Genomic DNA, 12,133 nt, shown 5'->3' with positions numbered 1-12,133 from the left:
GCTTTCATGGTAAAGACCCAAGTCCTGATCATGCTCTAGGGAACCGCCTGTGGTCTGGCTCCCATCTACTCCGCAGCCTCTTTCATTCTCTGTGCTGTAGCCAGGACTGCCCTTCATTCACTGGCACAATGCACTCACCCCAGGGACTTAGCACATGCCATTGTTTCTGACTGAAATGCTCTCCCCGGCACCCTATCTATTTACTGTAACTAGTTAATTCCAGTCACTCGATTTCATTTCAGTGGCATCATCGGTCAGGGAAGCTTTCCCTGCCTTTCCATTATTTGTATTCACGTTTATTTGTTTAATGTCTCTCCAAGACTACAAATGCCTAATTTTGCAGGTTATGGTCATCCCAACTTGCAGCACAATACCTGGCAAGAAGTCAGTGCTCAATCAATATTTGCTAAGTACATGAATGGAACGAGTAACTGTCTTAAAGGAGCAGCTACTGTTACAGAAGAGTGAAGGCGTAGGAAACTTGGAGAATGCTGGCCCTGACCCCACCTCCTGTATGACTCAAGGATGAATTTATACCCAAAATCAAAGGCAGCTGCTGTATCCACGGAGGGGTTGCTGCTGGGCAGTAACCACAGTGGAAGCAGGAGACTTCCCAAGGTTTCTGAAAATGAATCTGTGAACATCTCTATTAGACTAATCTAGCTGGCACAGTGGAAGTCCATATGTGTGGTCTGGGGTGTTTTTCAGGCATTCCGGTGAGGTTACGGTTTCTCTCCTGGGCAGGATAGTAATACTAGGACCATAGAGATCCTAGGCAGGGGCCAGTCATCACTAGGCTCGTGAACAAATTCAACTTCCTTTACAGTCGTCATTTACATCTTAGAAAATACTCCATGACACACATTCTAACAGATAAAATTAACTATAATACACCTATTTGAACTGACCTTGAAGTTTGCCTTCGTGTTATAAGTTACAACCTAGAGAAGTAAGTACAATTTTTGAAAAACCGTGGAGACTGAATAACAGATTTAAGGGAATTCATGTATTATATCCCACAAGATGCGGAGCATGCATAAATGAAAACTTACAGAACTGTGCTTGATCATCAGACGTTAACACAGCCTAGTCATTCTGATCTTTTTGAGGTGATGAACCATGTGCCTCACGCTCTGAATTCTTGCAGTACTTGTGCCAACAAGATTTATTTGCCTAAAGATCTTTTTCTCAGCAAAGTCCAGGATAACCCAAACCTTTTCTTTGTAATTTTAATCCAGTCTGAGTTGAAATGGTGTTAAGCTTATTTTTATTTTCACAACTTTCCCTTTTGTGGCCCCTCTGGTGCTACTTCACTTCATCTTGTGTGGGCTATCAGATGTTAACGCAGGTCCATGAACGTATTGTCTGAGGCCTCTTTGCCCGTCATTACTCTTACATATATGTGTAAACTATTTCAGCATTAATATGATGTGTTGATATTTTACTATCTAATGTTCTTAGTATATTACCCCAAACCCACAACTCAAATTTCAGTTCTGTATAATTTGGGGTTTTTTTTAATTTGTTAATGTAGCTACTAAAGTTGTAACCAAGTTTTTACCTCTCTGAAATTTACAAAACGATGAGGGCATATTCATCGTTTACAGCTTGGATAAAATTGGAGAGCCCTTAGGTTTTGTCCCATTTCCCTTGGTGATTTTCTCGAAGGAATCAGCTGTGTTGATAGTAGCTGTAGTTAGTAACTGTTTTAGTAACTGTATCCATTTTGTTATAATAATACATAGTAAATACATAACAAGTACTATATAACAACAAATTGTGTAGCTTAAAACAGTAATAATTTACTTAGCTCACAATTCTGCAGGTTGGCCATTTGGGCTGGTCTTAGTTGGCTGTCTTTGCTCATGTGTCTGTGGCCTGCCACCTGGTTGGAAGAGAACTAGCCAGTCTAGGATGGCCTGGGACAACTTGTCTCCACTCCATGTCATCCTCCAGGAGGGTACTGGGGCTTACCTACATGGTAGGCACAATCAGGAAAAAACCCACGGGACTTGTGAGGTCCAGGTGTGGAACCAGTGTACTGTTTCTTCTGACACACCCTATTGGCCAACGCAAGACACAAGGGCAACAAGATCCAAAGGCGGGGGAAATAAACCCCCTCTTGGTGAAAGGAGCATCAAAGTTGCATTACAGAGGGCCTGGGTAAAGGGAGGGGTGGAGAATTGAGGCCATTTTTGTGGTCAAATCTACTACAATCCATCCTTTGGCCCCAATTATTCACATTTCTCCACCAAAAAAAAACCTCACTTCCTCCCAAGATCCCCGGAAGTCTCACCCAATCCCAGTACCAGGCTCAAAGTGCAGGGTCTCATGATCTATACTAGGTTGAATGTGGCTCCTCAGGTGCAGTTCCTCTTGATCCACAGATGGATAAACTAAAAATATCAATTGTCTGCCCCCCACACAGCATACACTGGTCAAAGGGGAAAGGACCACCACAGTGAATACTTCCATTTGAAAAGGAAAAGAATGGGGGTCCCTGGGTGGCACAGTCGGTTGGGCGTCCGACTCTTGGTTTCGGCTCAGGTTGTGATCTCAGGGTGGTAGGATCGAGCCCCGGGTTGGACTCCACACTCAGCATGGAGTCTGCTTGGGATTCTCTCTCCCTCTTCCTCTGCCCCTCCAGCCTGTGCACGCACGCGCTCTCTCTCTAAAAAAAATAAATAGATCTTTAGAAGAAAAGAAAAAAGGAAGAATGGGTGCACAGAGCAATCACTGGTGCAGAGCAATTCCTAAATCCATAGGGAGAATGTTCACAGGACCATAGGACAAGGGAGTGCTCCCCGATGAGGCTGAGTTCTGCCTGCTGGGAACATTCCCCAGGCTGTACCCCAGCGCGACTCTTACCTCTGCCCTCCTGGAGATCCCTCCTTTTCCAACACCTCTTGCTCACTCTGAAAAATGTGCCTTTTGAGCAACTCTTAAACTCTTACTGCCCTTAGCAAATTGGGAGCCCAGAGGCCTTTTTTCACTTTAAACTGTCCAGTCCCCTGAAGGTGGTACTTTGTTCACACAGTTCCCTTAAACACTTTGTGGAGATGTCAGCATCGTGGCTGAATAAGATACCCCTCGCCATGTCCCCCCACTCAACAGCAGTTCAGCATCCATCCACAGACAGAGTGCCTTTCTGGGAACTGTGGGACCCAGCCCCACACACAAAGGAACCCAGGCAGTCTCACCCACCCACGTGTCCGGTAATAGGCACACAGACTTTGGTCCCACCTGTGAAGCTTGCCATGGCCTATGAAGTGGCTCCACCCCCTCTTGGCCATGCTCTGGGAGCCCCTGGAAAACACCATCTTAGACAATCCCCCCCCAAAGGAAAGAGCTTTTGTGGAAGGCCAGGTTTCCAGCAGACAAATTCCAGCACATCGTTAGAACAACAAAAAAAATATATGAGTTTGGGTGCATTGGAGAGGGTAAGAGGAACAGTGTGACTTTACCCGTATCATCCCTCCCCCAGGGCCTTACAGCTTAGCATCAAGAGAGAGCTCCTTAGCCCAGGATTTCTCTCACAGGGGAAAGCAAGAGCATGTGAGTGAGCACCTGACTTCCCCAGCCATGTGAGATGCTGCCAAAGATACCTGTGTCTCTAGCCTCTTCCAGAGTATGGGTCATGAGTACTGGGGGCAGGAAGAGCTAGGAGAGCAGCAAATAGAACTCTCAGGGGCAAAAAAGGGACCCCAACACTCCCATCAAAAAGCTTGCCCTTGAGCCACTAGGGACACCTTGCTCACAGATCCCCCAACTGGCCCACTGGCACCCCCAGCGCTCCATGCACCTCACCCCCACACACTCCCACACTGTGACCAGCTCCCTGTGTGCACTCCCAATGGCAGTAAGAGTGAGTTTCGGCAAACAGCTAGTGAGCACGCACAAATAATGGGCCCAAATCTGCAGGCCAGGGAGAGACCACAGCTTGAGCACCACCTTGGGGAAACAAAGGGGAGGCTGTCAGCACTCAACCTAGTTAATTGTGGGGTGGAGAGAAGGCATACAAGCTTAAGAATCAGCCACAAGAGGGAGCAAGAAACAAGGAGAAGGCACATCCACCCGAGGTCTGGGATCGCCCCAGAATCCCTAGCAGGGCTGAGGGAAGGTATTTCTCTCCCAAAAGCAGTTAGTAAAGTCCAGAGGAGGGGATGGCAACTTGAGATGTGAACACAGCAGCGCCAGACTTCAAGGAACATGCAAAATCAAAGAAACATGATGCCACCAAAGGATCATAAGAACCTTCTAGCAACCACCCCCAAAGACTTGGAGACCTGTGATTTACCTGATAATTCAAAATAGCTGTTTTCAGGAATGAGCTACAAGAAAACAAGCAAACAAAAAAGACAATTCAACAAAATCAGGAAAACAAAATATGAACAAAATGAAAAGCCTAGCAAAGATGGAAATCATAAACAAGAACCAAACAAAAGATCCTGGAGCTGAAGAATACAGTGAATGAAATGAAAAGTGCAATGGAGAGCACCCACAGCAGAATGGATGTAGCAGAAGAAAATCCGTGAAGTGGACAGGAACTTGGACGTCATCCAGTCAAAGGAGGACAAAGGAGAGAGGATGAGAGAGTGAAGAAATCCCGGTTGACCTGTGGGACCAACAAAAGAAACAGTCTGTGATTTATTGGAGGTCCAGAGAAGGAGAGCGGGAGAAAGCGGCAGAAAGCTTATTTAAAAGAAATAATGGTGGGGTGCCTGGGTGGCTCAGTCATTGGGCGTCTGCCTTTGGCTCGGGTCATGATCCCGGGGTCCTGGGATCAAGCCCCGCATTGGGCTCCCTGCTCCGCGGGAAGCCTGCTTCTCCCTCTCCTACTCCCCCTACTTGTGTTCCCTCTCTCGCTGTGTCTCTCTCTGTCAAATGAATAAAATCTTTAAATAAATAAATAAATAAATAAATAAATAAATAAATAAATAAATAATAAAAAATAAATAAATAAATGAAATAAAAGAAATAATGGCTGAGAACTTCCCAAATCAGGGGAGAGATTTGGACACTCAAGGTCCTGAAGCTCATGGGTCACCAAACTCAACTTGAAGAGATCCTTTCCAAGACACATTATAATAAAACTGCCAAAAATCAAGGACAAAGAGGGAATCTTAAGAGCAGCAAGAGAAAAGAGGCTTGTAAGTTACAAGCTACCCCCATCAAGCAATCAGCAGATTTCTCTGCAGGAGCCTTACAGGCCAGGACAGGGCAGTACGGTATAGTCAAAGGAAGACCCTGCCAACCTAGAATCCTCCACCTGGCAAAGCTGCCCTTCAGAGACGAAGGGGAGATAAAGATATCCCAGACAGACAAAAGCTGAGGGAGTTCATCCCCACTGGACCTGCTCTGCAAGAAACACAGAAAGGAGTTTTTCCAGCTGAAATGGAAGGACGCTAACCAGTAATGTGGATACACAGGAAAACATACAACACACAGTAAGGGTGCGGGGGCAAAGTCGGATTCTGGATCCTGCTAATACTCTAATGTGATGTGTTAACCACTTAACTCTGTGTAAAGGTTAAAGGACAATAGAATCCAAAATAACTGCAGCTACGATCATTTGTGTATGAATATAGAGAACATGAAGATGTAAACCATAACAGCAAAAACATCCAGGGGAGGACGTGGAAAGGTAGAGTTTTTGTATGCAGTCAAGTTATAATCAGTGTGTAAAACTTACTGTTGTATCTATAAGGTGGTTTATTTAAGCCTCATGGTAACCACAAAGCAAAAACCTACAGTAGATTCACAAAGGAGAAACAGAAGGGAATCAGAGCTTACCACTGTGGAAAATCATCACTCCACAAAGGAAGGCAATAAGAGACTGTCCAGGACATTCCTAAATAGATATAGATATATAGATGTTCATATTGATATATATAAATATATACTTGATATCCATGTATATATGAATATATTCAATATATATTGAATATGTACTTGATATATACCAAGTCATTTCACTGTATACCTTAAACTTACACAACATTATATGTATCAATTATATTTCAATAGAGCTGGAGAAAAAAGAATTTCCTTAAAAAAATAAAGTCACTTGTATTTTCCCATCTGATGTGATTTTGACATGTTATAGGTGGAGTTACATTTTCCCCCAAAAAGACAAGTTGAAATCCTAACCCCTGGTACTTGAAATGTGACCTTATTTGGAGATAGTCTTTACAGACGATTTCAAGTTCAAATGATGTCATCAGAGCAGGCCCTAATCCAGTATGACTTGTGTCTTTATAAAAAGGGGAAATTAAGACACAGAGACAGACATGCACAGAAGACACACAAAGAAAAGCCATATGAGGACAGGCAGAGATTGGAGCAATGCAGCCACAAAGCAGGGAATGCCAGGGATTGGTGGCCACCCCCAGAGGCTCGGGAGAGGCAGGGGAGGATTCTACCCAGGGTCTCAGGGGATGCTGTTCCCGCTGCCACCCTCATTTAGGACTGTATCCTCCAGAACGGTGAGAAAACACCTTTCTGTTGTCTTCAGCCAGTCAGGCTGTGGTCCTTTGTTATTGTAGCTCTAACAAACTAATACAACATACATTTGTATTTTGAGGACAGTGCTATTCTAACAACTAAGTTCTTACTCCATGCCAGCACTCAGCTCTTCACCCTTACTTGGTAGTGATGTTTGGCCATTAGAATGTAGGCTAGGCAAGATGTCCATCGACAGATGAATGGATAAAGAAGAGGTGGTATATATATACAATGGAATATTATGCAGCCATCAAAAGGAATGAGATCTTGCCATTTGCAACGACGTGGATGGAACTGGAGGGTATTATGCTGAGCAAAATAAGTCAGAGAAAGACATGTATCATATGACCTCACTGATATGAGGAATTCTTAATCGCAGGAAACAAACTGAGGGTTGCTGGAGTGGGGGGTGGGGTGGGAGGGATGGGGTGACTGGGTGATAGACACTGGGGAGGGTATGTGCTCTGGTAAGCGCTGTGAATTGTGCAAGACTGTAGAATCTCAGATCTGTACCTCTGAAACAAATAATGCAATATATGTTAAGAAAAAAAAAAAAGAAGAAGAAGGTAGCGGGAGGGGAAGAATGAAGCAGGGGAAATCGGAGGGGTAGACGAACCATGAGAGACGATGGACTCTGAAAAACAAACTGAGGGTTATAGAGGGGAAGGGGGTGGGAGGATGGGTTAGCCTGATGGGTGGGTATTGAGGAGGGCACATTCTGCATGGAGCACTGGGTGTTATGCACAAACAATGAATCATGGAACACTACATCTAAAACTAATGATGTAATGTATGGGGATTAACATAAGAATAAAAAAAAAAAAGAATGTAGGCTAGGCTCCAGTAATGGCCCACTTGATGAGGCAGGAGAAACATGAAGGCATAGAGCTGGGTTATATATGTAGGTTCATATACACAGGATCTTGCCGGACAAACCTTTTCATTGTTTCAGTATACGGAAAGATGGAATTTCTAGTAGTATTGGAATCTATATCTTTTCCATCAAAAAGTGGGCATCTAAAACTACCATATAACTTTGGGGCACCAAATAAACCACTCATGGCTTTTTTACTCATTAAAATGCATTATGAAGTATTTCATACATATCAAAAATACACAAGAGCAAACATTCCTGTGCCCATAGCACACCGTAAGAAACAAATAAACAGGGGCGCCTGGGTGGCTCAGTTGGTTAAGCGACTGCCTTCGGCTCAGGTCATGATCCTGGAGTCCCGGGATCGAGTCCCGCATCGGGCTCCCTGCTCAGCGGGGAGTCTGCTTCTCCCTCTGATCCTCCCCCTCTCATGCTCTCTGTCTCCCATTCTCTCTCTCAGATAAATAAATAAAATCTTTAAAAAAAAAAAAGAAAAGAAACAAACAAACATTACTAAAAGAAGACAAGTCCCAAGGCTCCCTTCCATATGGACCTCACCCGTCCCTCCACCCCCTCCAGAGGTAGTCACTAACCTATTCTGGGTGGCTCATCCTTGTTAGTGAGTAGGAAACTTTATGTTCTGGATACCGATTCATTATGAGTTAAATGATTTCCCAGTTTGTGTCTTGTCTTCTTACTTTCTCTACTGCCTTTTGCTAAACAGTTTTCAATTTTAATGTAAACAGATTGGAATGTCCTATGCCATGGGAAGTATGTGTGTATGTTAACCCCAAATTCAAGAGAGGGTAGGCCTTGAGACATTTTTTCCCCACCCAGTGCCCAGGCTGAGATACACATTTCCTGTGACCTTTTTTGCAAGCAGGTGGCTTTGCCCATGTTCACCCTGCCACTGAGGGGCAGCTCTACAAGGGCTTCCTCCTGTGCTTCCCAGCCCACTCCCAGGGCTCATGGCTCCAAAGTCCTCTTGACATCAGTTAAACCAAGACTTTAACTTACTGAGATCAGCAAATGCTCCCAGAGCGATGTGACTTCTTGTGGTTTCTTGCTTGTGTTTTAGTCCCTGGGAACACACACTTCCTGTGGTCCAGCACATTCCAAACGATGAAAAACATGATCACACTAGACCAAGATAGGCAGCACTGAAAAGAGCCTGGTGGACACAAACACCAAATCAATTCAGGAGGAATGCACACTGACCCCAGGGCTTGGGAATTCCCACAGATAAGGGCCCAGAAACATGCGTTTCAAGTCCATCATGACACAGCAATCATGGACAAGAGCACGGATCTGGACATGGGAACAGAACTGATCATTTGAAATTATGCTTGTGATATTTCACCCAGCATTGCGAAATATTCGGTAGTCCAGCGGTTTTTCATAATATCTAGTGGCCAGATACTCCCAGAGACAGAAGTCACTATCTGTGTTTTAAAAGATAGTTTAGAGGCTCCTGGGTGACTGAGCCAGTTGAGCATCCGACTCTTGATTTCTGCTTGGTCATGGTCTCAGAGTTGTGGAATAGAGCCCCAAGTCAGGCTTCATGCTCAGCAGGGAGTCTACTTCCTCCTCCTCCCTCTGCCCCTCCCCCTGCATGCTCTCTCTCTCAAATAAATCTTAAAAATATATATATAATTGAGGGGTGCCTAGGTGGCTCAGTCAGTTAAGTGTGACCCTTGATCTCAATTCAGGTCTTGATCTCAGGGTCGTGAGTTCAAGCACAGCATTGGGCTCCATGCTGGGCATGAAGCCTACTTAAAAAACAAATAAATAAAGTAATAATAATAATAAAACATAGCTTAGACATATTCAATTTCACTTTGACTTTCCTTATTTTGTCTTGACAAAAAAAAAAGCTTTTAAATTTACTTTTCCTATTTGCCGAGCTGTTTTTCCTTAAAGATTTTATATTTATTTATTTATTTACGAGAGAGAGAGAGAGAGAGAGAGAGAGCGCGCGCACATGAGCAGGGGGAGAAGCAGAGGAGGAGGAAGAGGGAACCCAAAGCAGACTCCTTGTTGAGCATGGAGTCTGACTGGGGGCTTGATCCCTTGATGGCAAGATCATGACCCAAGCAGAAACCAGGAGTCCGATGCTTAACCCACTGTGCCACCCAGGCACCCACTGAGCTAGCTACCTGTTTTTATTTTCTCTTATTAAAAAGAAAATTATCTTACTAAGAATAAAGCATACTATATATGGCCATCCTGAACAGTATTTAGGAGCACCTGGGTGGCTCAGTCAGTTAAGCATCTGACTCTTGGTTTCGGCTCAGTTCATGATCTCAGTGATTGAGCCCCAAGTTGAGCTCTGTGCTCCGCATGGAGTCGGCTTGAGAATCTCTCTCCCTCTACCTCTGCCCTTCCCACTCATGCTCTCTCTAAAATAAACAAATAAATCTTTAAAACAACAACAACATTTTAAAACCACAGTGTTATTGAAAGCTTTGTGGAAAAAAAAAAAGGAAAAAACCATGCTTCATTTAAACACATAATTAAGTTGTATTAATTTACATAGAAAAATGGCATAATACATTTCCTTTGGGGCTTAAAAGGAATGTATGTCTTAGACAAGAATGCAGAGCTAGGGCATGTGTGAGGATGGCAGGAACCTGAATATTTTTATTTTCCTTTTTGGCCTAAACACCTTTGAGTTCAGGGTTGGGTCCAAGTGATGCTCCATTTTCTAGTTATCTTGAAAAGAAGTTTAATTTGCCCTTAGGATACTGAAGGGGGATCTGGAGTAATTTAGATAGACCTTTATGTGATTAATAAGAAAATATAGGCCAACATAAGTTTTTGAGGTTTTTGTCTAAAAACTGCTAAGTTGGGCGCCTGGGTGGCTCAGTTGGTTAAGCGACTGCCTTCAGCTCAGGTCATGATCCTGGAGTCCCCGGATCGAGTCCCGCATCGGGCTCCCTGCTCAGCAGGGAGTCTGCTTCTCCCTCTGACCCTCCCCATTCTCATGCTCTATCTCATTCTCTCTCTCAAATAAATAAATAAAATCTTTAAAAAATAAAATAAAATAAAAATAAAAACTGCTGAGTTAGTACTTGCTAGGCAAGGTGATGGGTGCAGGAGAAATGATATCTAGTTTACAGTTTTCCAGCTGATTAGAAAACACGATCTACTCCCCTTTCCACAAATACTCGTGAAAACAGGGTCCCTCTCTCTGGCCTCTGCCTCTTTGATTTTTCTGCAAAACCTTATATTTGCCTCTTGCACTTGGCCCTGTTCTTTCTGTTCCCTTTGTTCTAATGTAGTGTAGGCCCACCTCGACTGCCCTACCTGAGTACATTAGCTTCCTAGTAGGTCCTGCTCCCTCCGGGCTCAGACAGTGGTCTTCCACATTTTTCCCATAGTTACCTTCACACACAGTCATGTTGCTTCTTTAAAAACCGCCAACATGGCTATCCCCACTCACTGTGTCTCTTCTCCAGGGCTCCCCTCAACCTACGTGCCCTCTCCTCAAGCCACTCTGGCTGGTGACCACACTAGGCCCAATGGGGTTGGCCTCTTCGTTTTATTCTTGAAGCTGACATTTTATTCTTGAGGCTTCACAACGCAAGCCTGAACTTTCCACTGGAGACAACAGAGTGAATTTGGTCTGAGTAAAGGATAATTCTGTTGGGGCACCTGGGTGGCTCAGTGGGTTACGTGTCTGCCTTCTGCTCAGGTCATGATTCCAGGGTCCTGGGATAGAGCCCCATGTCTGGCTCCCTGCTCAGCGGGGAGCCTGCTTCTCCCTCTCCCTCTGCCGCTCCCCCTACTTGTTCTCTCTCTCTCTCAAATTAATAAAATTTTTTTAAAGGGTAATTCTGTTAGTAAGGTTTTCCCTTCTCCTGGAGAGACCAAGGACCTCTTTCTCATTATTATCCTAAGACCGCAGATTGTCCACTGCCACCTGGATGACTGGTGGCAGGTCGCATTGCATTCACGGGGCTCCAGAGTCCCCTTTGATAAGGGTCTGGGGGCACCTGTTTCTGCCCATTTATCTTGACACCTGAATGAGTCTCCACTTCGCCCGGGTGGACTCAGAGGAGCGGGCACGTTCATCTTCTAGGAAGCACTGGACAAGGCAGGAGTGCGGGCGGGGGGGCACGATCAATAACGGAGCGAGGGGTCAGTAACTACGCCCGCTCTGCTATTTCGCCTTACTTTGGGGGAAGTCTTCGCACTGCAAGCCATCAACATTCAGGTCGCATAAAGCTGGCGCTGCTGACACGCCCGGCTCCGGCACTGGTGCCGTCATGGGCTCAAAGCATGCCCACGCTCCCGCCCGGGGTGGCCTGCCCGATGGGCAATGAACAGCGGTGACCACTCTGACCGTGTGCCTCGCAGGATGGGGTCCGACCTGACGCCGCCCAGGGGCAGCCGAGGGAGGCGGGGCGCGCGCTGAGGCCCGGACCTAAAGTGCCGCGGGGCCACCAAGCCGACGACTCTGGGTCAGGGCCGGAGTCGCCAGGGCACGGTCTGAAGTCTGTGCACCTGGGAAGAGACACTGGCAGACGGGGCGCCGGCCCTCCGGAGACAGCGACGCCGCAAGAGCCCTCCGACGGCCACGCGCGCAGCCAGCCCCGGGGCCGCTCGGACGAGAACCGGCCCGCCGGTGACTGGCAGCTCCACCTGGGGGCGTGGCCGGGGCGCCGAGCTGGGAGCCCGGAGGCGGCTGGGATGCGCCCGCAGGCCCCGCCCTCCGCCCCGCCCCGCCCCGCCCCCGTGCCTGCCTGTGATTGG

General features: G+C 46.0%; 1 long non-coding RNA gene across 4 annotated transcripts; it reads right to left on the bottom strand.

Moving 5' to 3' along the window:
• Window positions 1-2,632: 2,632 nt before the first annotated feature.
• On the bottom strand, window positions 2,633-12,023 carry LOC118026973. 4 transcript variants are annotated; one of them, XR_004683724.1, is made up of 4 exons: window positions 11,555-12,023; window positions 8,396-8,549; window positions 4,503-4,615; window positions 3,251-4,331 (listed from the first exon to the last, which is right to left on the bottom strand). It is a non-coding gene; the product is annotated as an uncharacterized LOC118026973 (long non-coding RNA). The 4 variants fall into 4 exon arrangements; XR_004683722.1 differs by lacking the exons at window positions 3,251-4,331; window positions 4,503-4,615 and adding an exon at window positions 2,633-2,671; XR_004683725.1 differs by lacking the exon at window positions 4,503-4,615.
• Window positions 12,024-12,133: the final 110 nt, after the last annotated feature.

This window comes from Mirounga leonina, unplaced genomic scaffold (genome assembly GCF_011800145.1).
Source record: "Mirounga leonina isolate KUSES-001 unplaced genomic scaffold, KU_Mleo_1.0 Mir_353, whole genome shotgun sequence".
Classification (NCBI taxonomy): domain Eukaryota; kingdom Metazoa; phylum Chordata; class Mammalia; order Carnivora; family Phocidae; genus Mirounga; species Mirounga leonina.
Note: the sequence above shows the minus strand (reverse complement) of the source record. Positions and strands in the feature narration are given on the sequence as shown.